Source organism: Terrapene carolina, unplaced genomic scaffold, assembly GCF_002925995.2.
Source record: "Terrapene carolina triunguis isolate 2854851 unplaced genomic scaffold, T_m_triunguis-2.0 Scaffold21, whole genome shotgun sequence".
Classification (NCBI taxonomy): Eukaryota; Metazoa; Chordata; order Testudines; family Emydidae; genus Terrapene; species Terrapene triunguis.
The window spans coordinates 15,074,032-15,092,585 of NW_020664372.1; positions in this window are offsets into that span (position 1 = coordinate 15,074,032).

Genomic DNA, 18,554 nt, shown 5'->3' on the forward strand with positions numbered 1-18,554 from the left:
CATTAAGGAATTCATCAATTTTGAAAGTTCCAATGTACTTTCAAATCTATAATATATTTGAAGATGTATTTAAACTGTCAAATGTCCGTGAAATGTAACTTTGTAAAATCATTCGCTGGAGTTCACTACTGAGACCTTTACTGATAGCAATTTATCTTTGTTCTTCACCTCTGTTTTGCATATGATTCTTTCACAAACTTAGGCCCTAATCCTGAAGACTTTACTAACACCAGTAGTCCTATTTAAATCACTAGAACTACTCATATGAGTATGAACTGTAGGAGCAGGCTCATAATTTTAAAAGGTAGAGCAAGAACTAGAGGGAAGTCAAGAAAGACCAATATAAAAACAGAAATAAAGTTGAGTCTGGTATGATTCCTCTGCTAGCTCACAATTACTTAAGGACTGTGGGTATAAACTTGCACTGCTGTAACTATCATTTTTGAAGTACTCTATACCATTTCTGCAGTACTTTATGTATATAGATGCTCAAATACCATGACAAAGGGCACAATATATGAACTTAAATAGACAGAACTAACCTTGTGCATATATGCAGTATACACATATAGAAGCGTTCCCATAAAAGAACAGCCTGTTAATTCCTACAGTATTTTTTAAATACATTTACCAATTGGTGTAGAATACCATTTGTGTAGAGATTTGTTGGTTAAATATCCTGTGCTCACATCCACCTGCAGGGACCACTAGCACAGACTATAATTTCACTGAGAAATATGCATGGGAAGGAGCTAGGGGCTAGTCTGGGAAAAGTCTGAAGAAAGTTCCTTTCACAGAATTTGCTCTTTTCCCTTCCTTTCCCAGAAAGGTAATGATACATGCAGGGTAGGTTTGGATAACATAAAATACCTGGAAAGATTTCTGCTTTTCAAACTAGGTGAAATCTTCATTATAATATTTCATAAGAATAGGCGGGAGGGGAAGATAGTCATCCTCATGTTAATGCCTTCTGGCTGGCAAAGCAGAAGGAATAGTGGTAGATGTTGTCCTGCAGTTTCATCAACACTGTTGATGCCAAATTTGGAGTGAAGAAAAGGAAACAAGTGTCTAGATTAAACATGCTGATAACTGATTCTCATGGAGTACATTTTATGTACTTATTTAAATTTTCACTCGGATTTTCTACTTCTCTTTTCCTGCAGTGGGTGCAGCTGAAAAGAGGCACTGTGCACAAATAGAGGAGAAGGTAAGTGGCTTGAAATCACCTTTATCTTTCCTCAGTTTTGGTGGCAGGCCCTGGCACAACTTGAAGCAGCCACATAACCACTCCAAAATGTGCAAACTTGTAGCAACCTCCTGTGGAGTGTTATGCTTAAGCAAAACAGATTGCAAGGTACTCTATCTATACCCCCTCCAATTTCTTCCTTAGAATGATACAATATCAGGGATGGAAGGGTCCTCAGGAGGTCATCTAGTCCAACCCCCTGCTCAAAGCAGGGCCAATCCCTAGGCAGATTTTTCCTCCAGATCCCTAAATGGCCCCTTCAAGAAATGGACTCACAACCCTGGGTTTAACAGACCAATGCTCAAACCACTAAGCTATCCCTCCCCACTTCTAATGCTCAAACTACTGAGCTATCTCTCCCCCCTCCTTCATCTGGTCCACCCCACAACATGCCCCTTACATCAGGCACAGGTAATGTGCTCAGTGTAGAGCCATTGTATTGGCTCTACAGTAACCAAAGAACCCCTTCTCCCCTTCATAATGGTCCCTTGGCTTTATAAATCTCTGGCCAAGTTATCACATCTTAAGGCACACTTAGAGGTTCATAGTTTCATCCTCTCGCTTACTCAAATTCTGAAAATGTGTAGTCGCATTGACATTTGTATGGAGCAGTGGCAGATATAGATCCACAAATGTTTCCCATTTCATAGTCTGTGAACTTTCAGTTCTGATAGCTACAAAGAACCATGAGTGTCATACAGAGACCAATCATTCCATTAGCAGTAATTTATGCATTCTCACTATTCGGTACTCATAGAACCTGCCCAGCAGGGAGGAAGCACTGGGAGAAAGGGAGTACTACCTTGCACTAATAACATTGATATTACAGTTGCATCTGAAGAAGTGAGGTTCTTACCCACGAAAGCTTATGCTCCCAATACTTCTGTTAGTCTTAAAGGTGCCACAGGACCCTCTGTTACATTTTACAGATTCAGACTAACACGGCTACCCCTCTGATAATTGATATTACTGGATCAATAGTTTGCATTGACACACTGCAATCCCTGGCAGACAGGTAACTGGCATTTCTGCCTCTCAACTGTGAATATGCTGTTTCCATGAATGTTTGGCTGCAGCTGATAGTTTGGAGGCATATTTTAGGATTAAAATGAACGTGACAATCCACTGGAAAAATGTCTTAAAACTACATCAGTGCCTTGATGGTTTTGGAATTACACGCCTGTCTATGTACAATGTAATTGATTATGAAAAATGCTAATTACACATTTACATTATAATAATTAGTTTTTCTCCTAGGTATGCTGCATGTTATATAGCTTTGAAAAAAATATTTCCCTAACAACATTCATGAAGATGTGTACATGCGTTTACAATTCTTGCCTAACAATTTCTTCAAAAGACTAACTGATAATAAAAATTCATGTCAGTGAAATTAATAACAAACTTTCTATGCAAAACCCAAGAAACTTAGGCTAGGTCTACACTACCTGCCTGAATCGGCGGGTAGAAATCGACCTCTCGGGGATCGAATTATCGCGTCTCGTCGGGACACGACAATCGATCCCCGAATCGACGCTCTTACTCCACCAGCAGAGGTGGGAGTAAGCGCCGTCGACGGGAAGCCGCGGAGGTCGATTTTGCCACCGTCCTTACAGCGGGGTAAGTCGGCTGCGATATGTCGAATTCAGCTACGCTATTCGCGTAGCTGAATTTGCATATCTTAAATCGACCCCCCCCCGTAGTGAAGACCTGCCCTTAGTTTACGCATTTCAGTTATTAGCACATAAAAGACAGAAAGTAGAACAATAGTACACAGAAAACAACAGGAAACTCCTAAACTGTTAACTTATCACTAACAAATTATGACCTAGATGGCATTCCTTGAGAGTTGATGAAGCTGCAGCTTTGAAAGCAGTTTGTGTGGAGGAGGAAAAAAGAAAAAAAGCAGCGAGATAATAAAAGCAAGTTAGCATACTAAGCATGCAACTCTTATTGCTTTTATAATCTTTCAATGAAAAAAATTAATAGCTGTAAGCTGGTGTAAAATATGGCTGAGTTATACTTACTCCTGTTAAATTCAATCTTTGTCCACTCCCACCTGCCATTTGGTCCTGCCATGCTGGCAAGGGACTGGACTCGATGACCTCTCAAGGTCCCTTCCAGTCCTAGAATCTATGAATCTATGAATCACCCTCTTCTTTAAAAAAAAAAATGCAACAGATTTGCTGCAGTTGTGAATCTGTTCACTGGTAATCAGTGTTTTCAGTGTTTAACTAAAAATATTTTGGAACTTTTGGCCTGCCTGTCCCAAAAAACAAAACACACTCTAAGATTCAGTAGGAATTAAATTAGTGGGTATGGAAAGCTAATTCGCTGGGATACTGAATTCCTGAGTTCTATATGCGTGATATTAGGCAAGATATTTTGGCCTTTCCAAATGTAGATGTCTAGAGTTACGCATATATGTTCATTTCCATGCCCCTAAGAGGCCTAATTGTCACAGGTGCTCAGCACTTGGAGTTCCTACTAAGTACTCAGCACCTCTGAATCAGCCCAATTGTTTATATGCTTAAATATGAATTGAGGTACAGAAATTTAGGCACCAATCTTTGAACATTTTATTCTCTTTACTAGCCTCCCTGATGCTCACATTGAACCCCTCCAGTCCATTCAAAACACAGCTTCTCAGATTGTCTTCTTTGTCTGTGGTTCAGACATCATCATAATCTTTTAAATCTTTCCCTTGGCTCCTCCTATTTCAATGCATCCTATTTAAGCATCTTACCCTCACCTTCAAAGCTTTTAGCATGTCACCTTTTGCCTACTCTAGTCCCCTAAATAAATCTCTTAATTAAAACAAAAGAGAGAGCTTCAATTTTCCATATTCTTTGGGCTAAATCCACAAAGTGTACATACACTGAACATTGCAATGCCTAACTCTTATGCCCCTGCCACACAGTGGAATCCACAGCCCCAGATTAAGCACCCAGGCTCCATGTACAATACTTGGGGAGAGTTAGGCACCCAAGAATGAGGTCCACAAAATAAAGCACACCGAGGGATGAGCCACCTAAGCTAGCATTAGGAAAGGCAAGGGAAGCATGGATCAGTGTTTATGTTGTGCTCCTCATTAGTAGCCAGCCCGGGACAGGGAAGCGAACGGTCTAATCACTAGACCAAATTTGGTGGTGAATCCTGGTCATGTGCCACCTGAAGCACATTGTTCATATGCTAAGAAGAAGGAAAGGCAAAAAAAAGTATGCAGCCTAAGACCTACCCCTTAAAGGTAACACTGGTCTACAATTTTTGGGAAGTCGTCTGCTTCAGAGATAAAATGTGCTATTTATTATGTATTTTGATGTGCTGAATTCAAATATGACAATTAAAACAACTGATTGGCTACTGTTTCTAAGATATTTAAGTTTTTACATTTTATGTCTATGTATATTGTGTACATAGTAGAGTTTTAATCATAAATTGTAAACCTAGGTCTTTTCATGTGTTTATGGTTGCTTTACATGATAATATTTCACCTCTCCTGTTTATGTAATACTTTAAAAATCAGCAAAAGGGTTATATAAATAAAATTTATTATGAAACAAAAGGCAAAAAACTATTCTGTACATAGTTTAGTCCTATTCAGTGTCTACTCGGCGCTTCTTGGCTTGTCTCTTGTATTCATTAAATGGAACATCTCTTGTCACTGTCCAGCAATAGTCTGCAAGCATTGATGGGCTCCATTTGCCCTGATAGCGTTTTCCATTGTTGCAATGTCCTGGTGAAATCGCTCGCCATGCTCGTCGCTCACTGCTCTGCAGTTCGGTGGAAAAAAAACTAGATGAGAGTGCAAAAAATGTATCTTTAGTGACATGTTGCAACCAAGGCTTTTGTATGCCTTGAGGAGGTTTTCCACCAACAACCTGTAGTTGTCTGCCTTGTTGTTTCTGAGAAAATTTATTGCCACTAACTGGAAGGCTTTCCAGGCTGTCTTTTCCTTGCCACGCAGTGCATGGTCAAATGCATCATCTCGAAGAAGTTCACGAATCTGAGGACCAACAAAGACCCCTTCCTTTATCTTAGCTTCACTTAACCTTGGAAATTTTCCATGGAGGTACTTGAAAGCTGCTTGTGTTTTGTCAATAGCCTTGACAAAGTTCCTCATCAGACCCAGCTTGATGTGTAAGGGTGGTAACAAAATCTTCCTTGATTCAACAAGTGGTGGATGCTGAACACTTTTCCTCCCAGGCTCCAATGACTGTCGGAGTGGCCAATCTTTCTTGAGGTAGTGGGAATCTCTTGCACGACTATCCCATTCGCAGAGAAAACAGCAGTACTTTGTGTATCCAGTCTGCAGACCAAGCAAGAGAGCAACAACCTTCAAATTGCCACAAAGCTGCCACTGATGTTGGTCATAGTTTATGCACCTCAAAAGTTGTTTCATGTTGTCATAGGTTTCCTTCATATGGACTGCATGACCAACTGGAATTGATGGCAAAACATTGCCATTATGCAGTAAAACAGCTTTAAGACTCGTCTTCGATGAATCAATGAACAGTCTCCACTCATCTGAATCGTGAACGATGTTGAGGGCTGCCATCACACCATCGATGTTGTTGCAGGCTACAAGATCACCTTCCATGAAGAAGAATGGGACAAGATCCTTTTGACGGTCACGGAACATGGAAACCCTAACATCACGTGCCAGGAGATTCCACTGCTGTAGTCTGGAGCCCAACAGCTCTGCCTTACTCTTGGGTAGTTCCAAATCCCTGACAAGGTCATTCAGTTCACCTTGTGTTATGAGGTGTGGTTCAGAGGAGGAGGATGGGAGAAAATGTGGGTCCTGTGACATTGATGGTTCAGGACCAGAAGTTTCATCTTCTTCCTCTTCCTTGTCTGACTCAAGTGAGAATGATTCTGGTGCATCAGGAATCGGCATGCTTCTCCATGGGGTACTGCGCGTATAGCTGATGGAATGTTTGGATAATGCACAGTCCACTTTTTCTTCTTTGACACACCTTTCCCAACTGGCGGCACCATCCAGAAGTAACAATTGCTGGTATAATCTGTTGGCTCTCTCCAAATCATTGGCACTGCAAAAGGCATAGTTTTCCTTTTCCTGTTCAACCACTGGCGAAGATTTGTTGCACAAGTGTTGCAGCATATGTGTGGGGCCCACCTCTTGTCCTGATCTCCAATTTTGAAGCCAAAATAAAGGTGAGAGGCTTTCTTAACCATAGTGGTTATACTGCGCTTTTGTGATGCAAAAGTCACTTCACCACAAACATAGCAGAAGTTATCTGCACTGTTCACACAAGTACGAGGCATCTCTACTCACTTTGGCTAAACAGAAATGTGTCCCTTTGCAAAATCAAACACTGACAAATAAGAGAGCACGACACTGTATGATTTCTAGAGCTGATATAGGGCAATTTGTTCAGCAGAGTGATGTAAACTTCGTTAAGATTGCATCATCCATGACTTCTAGGAATAACATGATGCAATTCATATCATGTATGACGCAATACCAGCTTCAGATTGCATCATTCATTGTTTTGCCTAAAAAGCAAGTACTGTCCAAACCCAGTCACAGATTTATTCATAGATCCAGTCAAAGATGTATTTTAGTCATTTCTGGTTTAAATTGAGATCCCTTCCCTTTATAACTCACTTATCCTCCGCCATTCCCAAGTCAAGGGTTGTATAGACTGACCCAATAGCATATCTTGAAAACTAGAGCCAATCAACAATTTTATGCGTCATTTTCGTTCTCAGTGACCCAGAATTAGTAAAGTTTGACTACATTTATTTCAGAAGCATTTTGGCTGTAGAGCAGTGTAATCAATCTGAAAACATGTAGAAGATAATAAGGTGATAAGTAAAAGTCAACATGGATTAGTGTGACGTTATTGACATAAACTGGGACCGTATAGATCATTATCGCAACCACTGTTATATATTTGCAGCAATTATTGTACAAAGGTTGTTGTGTGAGGTGTCTATAAAGAGGTTATAATATGCTGGTTAGGATTATGCTGTCTGTATGTGTGTATCATTTTTGTAGTTGAAGTTATGAATATTGACTAAATACTTGTTTCTCAATGTGTTTTGATTCTAAGTAGCCTCAGTAAAGCATTTGGTCAGCTTCTTAAGAAAGGACTATTCCCAGTAAGTACCCAATCAAGAAACACTTAACTGGCAATGGACTTCGGGAGATGCCAATCCACATCTGAGCTTTCCTGGGAATGTTCAAACTAACATGTAAACACTGGCGTCGGCCTGTAAAGAACTGAGTCATGCATGGACATGTGACTTACCCATGTGGCTCCAAACTCCATCTTGCTGCTGTGATCTTCCACAAGGCAAAGAATATAAAAGGCCCTGGAGACCCCTCCATTTTGTCTTCAATCCTGCTTCAGACCTCTGGAGGGACCTTGCTGCAAATTGAAGCTCTGAACAAAGGACGGAATGACCCATCCCAGTTGTGGATGTACTCCAGAGACTTGATTTGAACCTACAGTTTATTCCATTACTGCTATAAGCCTGAACCAAGAATGTTGCCATTACTGTATGTAATTGATTCCATTCATCCAATTTTAGCTCTCATCTATATCTTTTTTCCTTTTATGAATAAACCTTTAGATTTTAGATTCTAAAGGATTGGCAACAGCGTGATTTGTGGGTAAGATCTGATTTGTATATTGACCTGGGTCTGGGGCTTGGTCCTTTGGGATCAGGAGAACCTTTTTTCTTTTACTGGGGCATTGGTTTTCATAACCATTTGTCCCCATAACGAGTGGTACTGGTGGTGATTCTGGGAAACTGGAGTCTCTAAGGGAATTGCTTGTGTGACTTATTATTAGCCAGTGGGGTAAAACCAAAGTCCTCTCTGCTTGGCTTGTTTTGTGTGCCTTTAGAGCAGGGGTCGGCAACCTTTCCGAAGTGGTGTGCCGAGTCTTCATTTATTCACTCTAATTTAAGGTTTTGCGTGCCAGTAATACATTTTAACATTTTTAGAAGGTTTCTTTCTATAAGTCTATAATATATAACTAAACTATTGTTGTATATAAAGTAAATAAAGTTTTAAAAATGTTTAAGAAGCTTCATTTAAAATTAAATTAAAATGCAGAGCCACCGGGACCGGTGGCCAGGACCCAGGCAGTGTGAGTGCCACTGAAAATGAGCTCGCATGCCACCTTCGGCACGCGTGCCATAGGTTGCCTACCCCTGCTTTAGAGTAAACCCAGCCCTGTGCTGTTACTGCCCTGCTCTAAGCAATTGGTCCTGAATTGATAATCTCAGAAGTGTCCCACCAAAGGCAGCATTGTTACAATTAGTCAAGAACAAATTGAGTGAAACCAACCTAATAGCTTTCTTTGACAGGGTAACAAGCCTTGTGGATAGGGAGAAAACCATAGATATGGTATATCTAGACTTTACTAATGCTTTTGATACTCTCTTGCATGGCCTTCCCATAAACAAACTAGGGAAATATAATCTAGATGGAGCTACTATAAGGTGGGTGCATAACTGGTTGGAAAACAGTTCCAGATGAATAGTTATCAGTAGTTCACAGTCAAATTGGAAGGGCATATCACCTAGGGTCCCACAGGTATTGTTCCTAGGTCTGACTCTGTTCAATATCTTCAACAATTATTTAGATAATGGCACAGAGAGTACACTTATAAAATTTGCGAATGATACCAAGCTGGGAATGATTGTAAGTGCTTTGGAGGATAGAATAAAAATTCAAAATCATCTAGACAAACTGGAGAAACGGTTTGAAGTAAATAGGATGAAATTCAGTAAGGGCAAATGCAAAGTGTTCCTTCCTGAGTGGAGTAATAAATTGCACACATACCAAATGGAAATGACTGCCTAGGCCAGGGGTCGGAAACCTCTGGCACACGGCTCGCCAGGGTAGGCACCCTGGCAGGCCGGGCCAGTTTGTTTACCTGCCGCGTCTGCAGGTTCGGCTGATCGTGGCTCCCACTGGCTGCGGTTCGCCACTCCAGGCCAATAGGGGCGGCCAGAAGCCGTGGCCAGCACATCCCTCGGCCCGTGCCGCTTCCCGCAGCCCCCATTGGCTTGGCGCGGCGAACCGGGGCCAGTGGGAGCTGTGATTGGCCGAACCTGCGGACGTGGCAGGTAAACAAACTGGCCCAGCCTGCCAGGGTGCTTACCCTGGCGAGCCGCATGCCAGAGGTTGCCGATCCATGGCCTAGGCAGAAGAACTACAGAAAGGGATCTGGGGTTATAGTGGATCACAAACTAAAGATGAGTCAACAGTGTAACGCTGTTTCAAAAAAAGCAAACATCACTCTGGGATATATTAGCGGGAGTGTTGTAAGCAAGACAAAAGAAGTAATTCTTCTGCTCTACTCCATGCTGATAAGGCCTCAGCTTGAGTATTGTGTCCAGTTCAGAGTGCCACATTTCAGGAAAGATGTGGACAAAGTGGAGAAAGCCCAGAGAAGAGCAACAAAAATGATGAAAGGTCTAGAAGTCATGACCCATGAGGAAAGATTTTTTAAAAATGCTTTTGTTTAATGTGGAGAAGAGAAGAGACAACTGTTTTCAAGTATGTAAAAGTTTGTTACAAGGAGGAGGAAGAAAAAATGTTCTCCTTAACCTTTGAGGACAGGATAAGAAGGAATGGGCTAAAATAGCAGCAAGGGAGGGTTAGGTTGGACATTAGGAAAAAAACTTCCTAATTGTCAGGGTAGTTAAGCACTGGAACAAATTGCCTAGAGAGGTTATGGAATCATTGAAGGTTTTAAATAACTGGTTAGACAAACACTTGTCAGGAATGGTGTAGTTATTACATAGTCCTGCCTTGAGAGCAAGGGACTGGACTAAATGACCTATTGAGGTCCCTTCCAGTCCTACACTTCTATGGGTCTGATTAATTTTGCTATGGAGTAGTTGGGAGTATGGGATAATTTCATCTATAAAATAAGTTCCCTTTCTCTACTGTAATGCTGCATACTTTGTCTATTGGTCTTATAATAAAAGCCCTGCTGACTGCTCATTTCATTAGACCAGATATTTGGCTGGTGTAAATCATCCTTGTTCCACTGACTTAGTTTACACCAGCTTAGGACCTGTCCCATTATTTTCAAAAGTTTTGCAAAATTTGAGTCAATAATGAAGTCTCTCTCATGTATTAATCCTAATAAAGTGACATCTTACGTTCTGTCAAGTTCACAAATTAACTCATAAGGCATTCTCACTGTATCAAACATACTAGTACTGAGAAATTAGTACCACTCTGTTTCAAGTTTGGTGTGCTGTACCATATTACAGCATGTATCCACATTTCCATTGTGAAAATATATAACATGGTTTCATGATTTTGCAATGGAAGCACAAAACTTTGTTTGTACAGAATGCTTCCGTAAAGCCAACAGTCATAAGAATTGTCTTTTCCATTACAAGAAAATAGCAGAACTGATCAGATGGTATATGTTGAGAGCTGCAGGTTAAACCAGTTGAAATCTACTGTAATGAATACATGTTCAATCTTCACATAACAGCTGATGTAACCCTTGAAGTATGAAATTCAGATTGAGACCCATGCTGAGGAGCCATGCTGAAATATAAAAACAATTACTATTAAATATGTAACATTTGTGAAACACCCACAATTAAGCACAGCTACTCAGATATTTTTGTTCCTTTATTTGTAAGAAGCAGTCTAATAATAACCTTGTAATTGATATGTAAAAATATTATAGTGTATGGATTAGGTTAGTTCTCATGCTATCAGCTGGACAACATAGAGGCCACTGAACACATCATGTGCCTCCTTGATGTTCTGTCCTGATCCAAATCTGGTGAATTATAGGGCAAGGTGCATGTGAGGGACAGGTGTCTGATGCCATCCAGCTGTCATGTTTTAGGTCTTCCCAGTGACCTTTTGTATCCCTCTTTCATTGAGTCAAAGATGAGTCTCACAAGCCAAGTTAGTATGCAATGAAGTTGTAGCCATGTTGGTCCCACTATATTAGAGAGACAAAGTGGGTAAGGTAATATCTTTTATTGGACCAACTTCTGTTGGTGAGAGAGATGAGCTTTTGAGCCGCATAGAACTCTTCTTCAAGCCACAGAGTTTGTCTATCTCAGCAATAGAAGTTGGTCCAATAAAAGATATTACCTCACCCACTTTTTACTGTGAGGAATGAGGAGTTGAGAGCCTGGAGGGGCAGCTGGGCTGTTGGCAGAGTGATTTGTACCTGGAATCCTGCCGGCTGTCCCGTTCCTGGTGGGGAAGAAGGAGTGGGAAGCGGAGAAGCCCAGTGCAGCTGCCCCATTCATGGTGGGGAGCGGGGAATGGAGGAGGGGCAGCGGGCCTCCCAGTAAGGAGATGAGCTACCAGTGGGAGACTGTGCAGAGCTGAAAGCCCTGACTCTCAGCCCCCCCCCCCCACCACTGCCCTTCTTAAGTCAGTGGAAGCACCCCTGGTGAGGACGCACACCATTGACAAAAGGAGGGCAGTGTGGACATGAAACACTGCAGTAATTACTGTGGTGGCTGTAAGTCGACTTATGTTTATAGTGTAGACATAACCTTAGAAAATTGATAGGCATTCAGAGTGGAGTGTTGGAGACAACAGAACCTGTTTTAGTTAGGAAATTGATCTTTTCATTTGACTTAAATTTGTACCATTTGATATTTTCAGTCATTTGGAGATGCTTCATTTGAATACTTCTTTTCAATCTTGAAAGAGAGGAGCCATCTTTCAGTCCCATAGGTCAAAATACTGACACTGAAGCATTAATCTTTAGCTTCATCATTCTACTTATCAGGGTGTTTTGCTTGCAAAAGATGATTTTAATGAGGCACCCCATTACTGTTTTTTTCAGTGCCATCCATGTCATAGACAACAGAGCTGACTCCGTTCAAATCACCAACAATCTTGATGGGGTGTTGCTCACTAAGATGCTAGAGTCCCCACCCTGCTCAAAATCATTCACTGGAAGACCTTGGGTTTTGTTCCAGTTAATTTTCAGGCTGACTTTTGTGTAGTCTCATTTTTATGCCAATGGATTTAGAGCAGGTATGAAAAAATCCTAATGTCTTGGTTCTTGTCACACAGAGAGAAAGCAGAAGACCAGAGTCCAAAGTGCAGGCAATGCCATGTTTATTGGGGTTATAATCAAGCAAGCATATCCATAGCTCTGTATGCCACAGAGCTTTTTCCTGTCTGATGAGGTTCAACAAGGTTCAACAAGGACAGGTACAGAGTCTTGCACTTAGGATGGAAGAATCCCATGCATTGCTACAGACTAGGGTCCAAGTGGCTAGGCAGCAGTTCTGAAGAAAAGGACCTAGGGGTTACAGTGCACGAGAAGCTGGATATGAGTCAACAGTGTGCCCTTGTTGCCAAGAAGGCTAACAGAATTTTGGGCTGTATAAGTAGGGGCATTGCCAGCAGATCAAGGGACGTGATCATTCCCCTCTATTTGTCATTGGTGAGGCCTCATCTGGAGTACTGTGTCCAGTTTTGGGCCCCACACTACAAGAAGGATGTGGAAAAATTGGAAAGAGTCCAGCGGAGGGCAACAAAAATGATTAGGGGGCTGGAGCACATGACTTATGAGGAGAGGCTGAGGGAACTGGGATTATTTAGTCTGGAGAAGAGAAGAATGAGGGGGGATTTGATAGCTGCTTTCAACTACCTGAAAGGGGGTTCCAAAGAGGATGGATCTAGAGTGTTCTCAGTGGTAGCAGATGACAGAACAAGGAGTAATGCTCTCAAGTTGCAGTGGGGGAGGTTTAAGTTGGATATTAGGAAAAAACTTTTTCACAAGGAGGGTGGTGAAGCACTGGAATGTGTTACCTAGGGAGGTGGTGGAATCTCCTTCCTTAGTGGTTTTTAAAGTCAGGCTTGACAAAGCCCTGGCTGGGATGATTTAGTTGGGGATTGGTCCTGCTTTGAGCAGGGGGTTGGACTACATGACCTCCTGAGGTCCCTTCCAACCCTGATATTCTATCATTCTATGATTCATAGAATTTGCCCCTGGTTCCACCCCTTACAATTTATGGTCATGTTCCATTTTGGAGGGTCGTGAGTCTGGTAGCAACTCTTTTGTACCCCATGGGAGAGGTTAAGAGTGAGGTTATGTATTGGTCAGGGTCACCTTTTCTCTCTTGTTTTTTAGTGTTTCTTATGCATCCCCACCCAGCCTCTTTGCGCTCCCCCCCCCCCCCGAATCGTTGGTCTTTGTTCTCTGTTCACCAATATTAGTAAGGGTATAAAAGTATCAAAAATCAAATCCGAAATTCTATTTCAGGCTAACAAACAGGCATCTATATTAACATCTTTACTCAGTTTTTTACTCACACATTAATTAGAAAAAATATTCCTGTTGACTTCAAGGAAAGTTCTGTTCAAGGATGTTTGAATATGGACTTCTGGATTTGGCTCAGCATGCATTTTGTTAAATACAAGAAAAATAAGTTAACTTACTTTATTTGAAGGACATGTTAACCATAACCTGGAGTATGCTCTAAATTGAAAGTGAATTGTAAATTAAATCAGAGGTTTAAATAGTGGACTCACTCTTTCTTCTGAGTTGTGAAAATAAGCTATGTCCTGCTTCAGCAAAGTTCCTAACTTTAAACAGGTGAATAGTCCCAGTGCTTACAATTGTACCCTTGCTTAAGTGCTTTGCTGGGTCCAGGCCTGGATAGTTTTCCTCTGCAGAAATACTGATTCTGAGCAATCCTGGAACCAATTTACAGATTTTGTTTGTTTGTTTGTTGTTATTTAGCATTCTGGTGAGCAGCAAAGTAGTTAGAGACTGCAACCATTTCCACTATAAACACATTTTCAAGACTTTTTAAAAGGCTGGTGTGAAGATCCCTGTCAGGCTGAAACTTGGTGCACAATGTTTCAACCACAGAAAGATTGTTTTTGTTTTGTTTTCCCACAACTCAAAAATAATCGATCTGGGAATATGAGTAACAGGAGTTTGACTCCTCTTACTCTGCCTCTCATGCTCACACTTGACAGAAAAAGATCTTGGACAAGATCTTCAGCTAGTGTAAATCAGCGTAGCTCCATTACCTCAATATAGCAACACTCATTAACATCACATAAAACCTGTTCCGATTTTAAGAGTTCTGTATTTCAAGAATAGATTCCCATTTAAATGGATATTTTGAAAACCACTCTTCATTACTGAAAATGGCTTGTTCTCTTTTGAGAGCAGAGGATTAAAGGGAAAATAGACATATTTTCTCCCCAACTATCCACCCTGTCTTAGATCCATTTGGCAGAAGAAGAAAAAAGGGATGAGGAGGATAGATTTATGCCACATTTGTGAAAAGCCTCAGGGCTGAGCATCTATTAACATAGTCCTATGGACCATCACATACAATAAGAATAGCCAAGGTGCAGCCATGTCCTCTCCCTTGGACATACCACAGCATCTCCTCTATGTTGTAAGTGTGTGTGGGGAGGAGTGGCACAGGGAAGGTTACAAACCATCCTGGAAAGTCCATATGCTAGGAATTTTCTTTGGCAGGCAGTTCTGCTGCCTTAACGGTCCTTGTAAGAAACAGTAGTGACATAGGGGAGACCACAGGGCAACAGAATAGACTCAATTTTTATTTATTTGTATTATTGTACTGTCCAGAGGCCTCAGTTAGGATCAGGGTCCCATTGTGCCAGTCTCTGTATCAACACATAGTACAAAACAGTCTTTACTTTGAAGAGCATCCACTATAGAAGTTATAAGGGTATCTTTCCCCCTCCTTTCCCTCCTCCCTTCAAATCCCATCCCACAACTACCTTCAATGCCATTTCCAAGGCCCAGAGCTGTACAGAAGCAACCTCTAGTCAAGAAAGCATAGACAGGGTTCTCCTTCAGGGTTAGCATTTTACTTGAAATGGTCTGGCAGATTATATTGATTAAAGGAGGGAAAATGGTTTCCCCTTCCTCTGGGGATGAGTGAAGAACCTCCGTAGCAACTCAGTGTTAGCACAAGAATTGAACCTAGGTCTTATCTATGATAGGACAGTGCAAGCTGGAACGGCTCAATTAACAGGCCTACCTGCAACTCTTGCTTGATTTTTTGATGGGCAACCACCACACTTATGAGCATCCTGTAATCCCTATGTAGACAAAATTTCCATAAATGTAATGAATGCTTACATATGAAAGAGCTGCATGATGCAAGAGCTGAAATTTTCAGTACAGTAACTCCTCACTTAAAATCGTCCCGGTTAACGTTGTTTCATTGTTACATTGCTCATCAATTAGGGAACATGCTCGTTTACAGTTGTGCAATGCTCCCTTATAATGTTGTTTGGCAGCTGCCTGCTTTGTCCACTGCTTGCAGGAAAAGCAGCCCGTTGCAACTAGCTGGTGGGGGCTTGGAACCAGGCTGGACCGGCAGCCCCCCATCAGCTCCCCCTATCAGCTCCCCGCTCCCCTAAGTTCACCTGTGTGGCAGCCGCCCAGCAGGCTATCAATTGCCAGCAGTTCAGCTGTCCCTCCCCCCACTGCCATGTGCTGCTCCTGCCCTCTGCCTTGGAGCTGCTCCCCAGAGCCTCCTGCTTGCTGAGCAGGGGGCGGGGAAAAGAGGGCACTAATGTCAGGGTGTAACCCTCCCCCCTGCTCCTGCTCCCTGCTTAATCCTTCTCCATATAGAGCAGGGTGGGGTCATGACAGGGCTCAGGATGGAGAGAGCGTGCTGGCCACAGCTGCTGTCTCAACTTCCTGATATACTTAAAAAGGCAGTGTACTTAGAATGGGATCCGCGTACTTAAAGGGGCAATGCACATCTCTCTCTCTCTCCCACACATAGGGTGTGTGTCTCTGTCTCTGTCTGCCATGCTGTCTCCCCTCCCTCCATTTGTGCTGCCTTATAGAGTGTGAGGCTACATTAACAACAACGTGTTAACCCTTGAGGGCTCAGCTGAGTGCTAGTTCATCATTTAGCAGTAAGGCATTCCCTGGGAAATATCCCGTCTTCCACCCTCTAACTTCACCACCTCAACCAAGCTTCACAATCATCATTGCTGTGTAGAGTATTACATTGTTTGTTTAAAACTTTTATTTATATATATATATAGATTTTTGTCTGGTGAAAAAAATTGCCCTGGAACCTAACCCCCCCCATTTACATTAATTCTTATGGGGAAATGGGATTCGCTTAACATTGTTTTGCTTAAAGTCACATTTTTCAGGAACATAACTACAACTTTAAGTGAGAAGTTACTGTATTCAATTGCACATTATCTTAACCTATATCCTTTTACATTTCTTTACAATCATTGTGAGGTCTCTGTGGAAGCTTTCTCCTTACTATTTTGTCTGCTCATCATCCCTGATTTATTCAGTGATGCCATAAGCCAGTGTCTGTGAATTCACAATTCATCACCATAGAAGAAATTGTAATGTCACAAACAAGAAAATGTCCTTGGTGTAGGAGTCATTGGTGTGATTTTGCAAGTCACCATAACAGCTAAGTTTACTCAGAGTATGTGTTAGTTAAGCAATCAATGCTTCTCAGAAACAGTTTACTTTTAAGATAAGGTGGGAAGGCAGAAAGGAATGGGATATTGGATGTGGCAAGTTCAGTTTGTGTTAGTCAAAGAGGGAGTCTGGGACAGATTTTGATAAGTATTTATGTTCTTAAAGTTGCACGTAGGTGTCTAGTGAGACTTTCAAAAGCACTGGGGCATCTAACTCCCACTTGAAAATCCCACTAAGGACCTATCTGCATCTTTAGACATTTAAACACCTTTGAAAATCTGGCCCAAAGTCACAAAAGTGTTTGAATATTCATTGTGAACTTGAAGAATCTGAGTAGTCCAATTGAGGTTAATGGGTTAGTCACATAAAGTTAAACATATGCTTAATAGGATTGCTGGATCAAGAACCTGTATTAGGTATTTATTACCCTACTTATTATAATTTACATAGCACCTAATGTACTACCTAGTGGTTAGTTTGCAAGTTTATTTCCAAATTGCGATGGTAGTGCCAAGGAGAGAGCTTCTATTTAAAACACACACACACACACACACACACACACACACACACACACACACAGTTTTGGTAATCAAGAATAATGAAGATTACTGAAAAGTCTATCAGTTAAACTCTGTACTGATTTACACCCATGCAATAACATATATCAGGGATCAGCAACCTTTGGCACGTGGCTCGCCAGGGTAAGCCCCCTGGCGGGCTGGGCCGGTTTGTTTACCTACTGCATCCGCAGGTTTGGCTGATCGCGGCTCCCACTGGCCACTGGGGGCTGCAGGAAGCGGCAGCCAGCACATCCCTTGGCCTGCGCCGCTTCCCACAGCCCCCATTGGCCTGGGACGGCAACTGTGGCCAGTGGGATCCATGATCAGCCGAACTTGCCGACACGGTAGGTAAACAAACCGGCCCGGCACGCCAGGGGGCTTACCCTGGCGAGCCACATGCCAAAGGTTGCCGATCCCTGACATATGTGGTAGTAGCATTGCAAATTATTGCAAAATTAAGTTCTTAGGTTAATGGTATTTTAGTGAACATTTTAAAAGTTTCATTAACAGTAGAAGCTACATGTGTGTAACAAGTTTGGAGCAACAAATAGTTCATAATCTCTGACATACATAGCTGAGAGCTGTATTTTATAAGCATTTAAATATTTGTACAGCAGCTCTAAATAAAGAATGTATTTCTGACTCATTCCTATGATTGTCATCCCTCTTTCTTTGAATCCTTCTACTGGTTCCCTCTTCCTCACTTCATCAAATGCTAGCTTCTTCTTATCTTTAAGGCTTATCAAGTCTTGTATTTTATCATGTTCCCCCCTCCTCACAAATCCTCTCTGCTCTGCCAATTATGTTGGACTTCATCACTCACTTGTCTGCTTCGTCCACAAGCATCTTCATGCTTTCTTCAATGCCTCCTCTTTATGTGCGAAAAGTCCTCCTGCAATTAATCTGCAAAGTGGAAAACATGTTCTACTTTTATTGCCCTTATACATAGGGCCCTGCCAAATTAATTGTCCATTTTGGTCAATTTCACGGTCATAGGATTTTAAAAATTGTAAATTTCATTATTTCAGATATTTAAATCTGAAATTTCACAGTGTAGTAATTGTAGGGGTCCTGACCCCAAAAGGAGTGTGGGGGGGCAGAGGGTGGGTCACAAGTTTATTATAGGGGAGGTTCTGGTAGTGCTACCCTTACATTTGGTCAGCAGCCACTGATCTCTGGCCACCCGGCTCTGAAGGCAGAAGCAAATAATCACCATAATTATAAATAACAATATAATATTTAAATAACACTTCAATCTTTTTGTCATTAAGAACCGTATAAACTAGAATGGGAAATAAC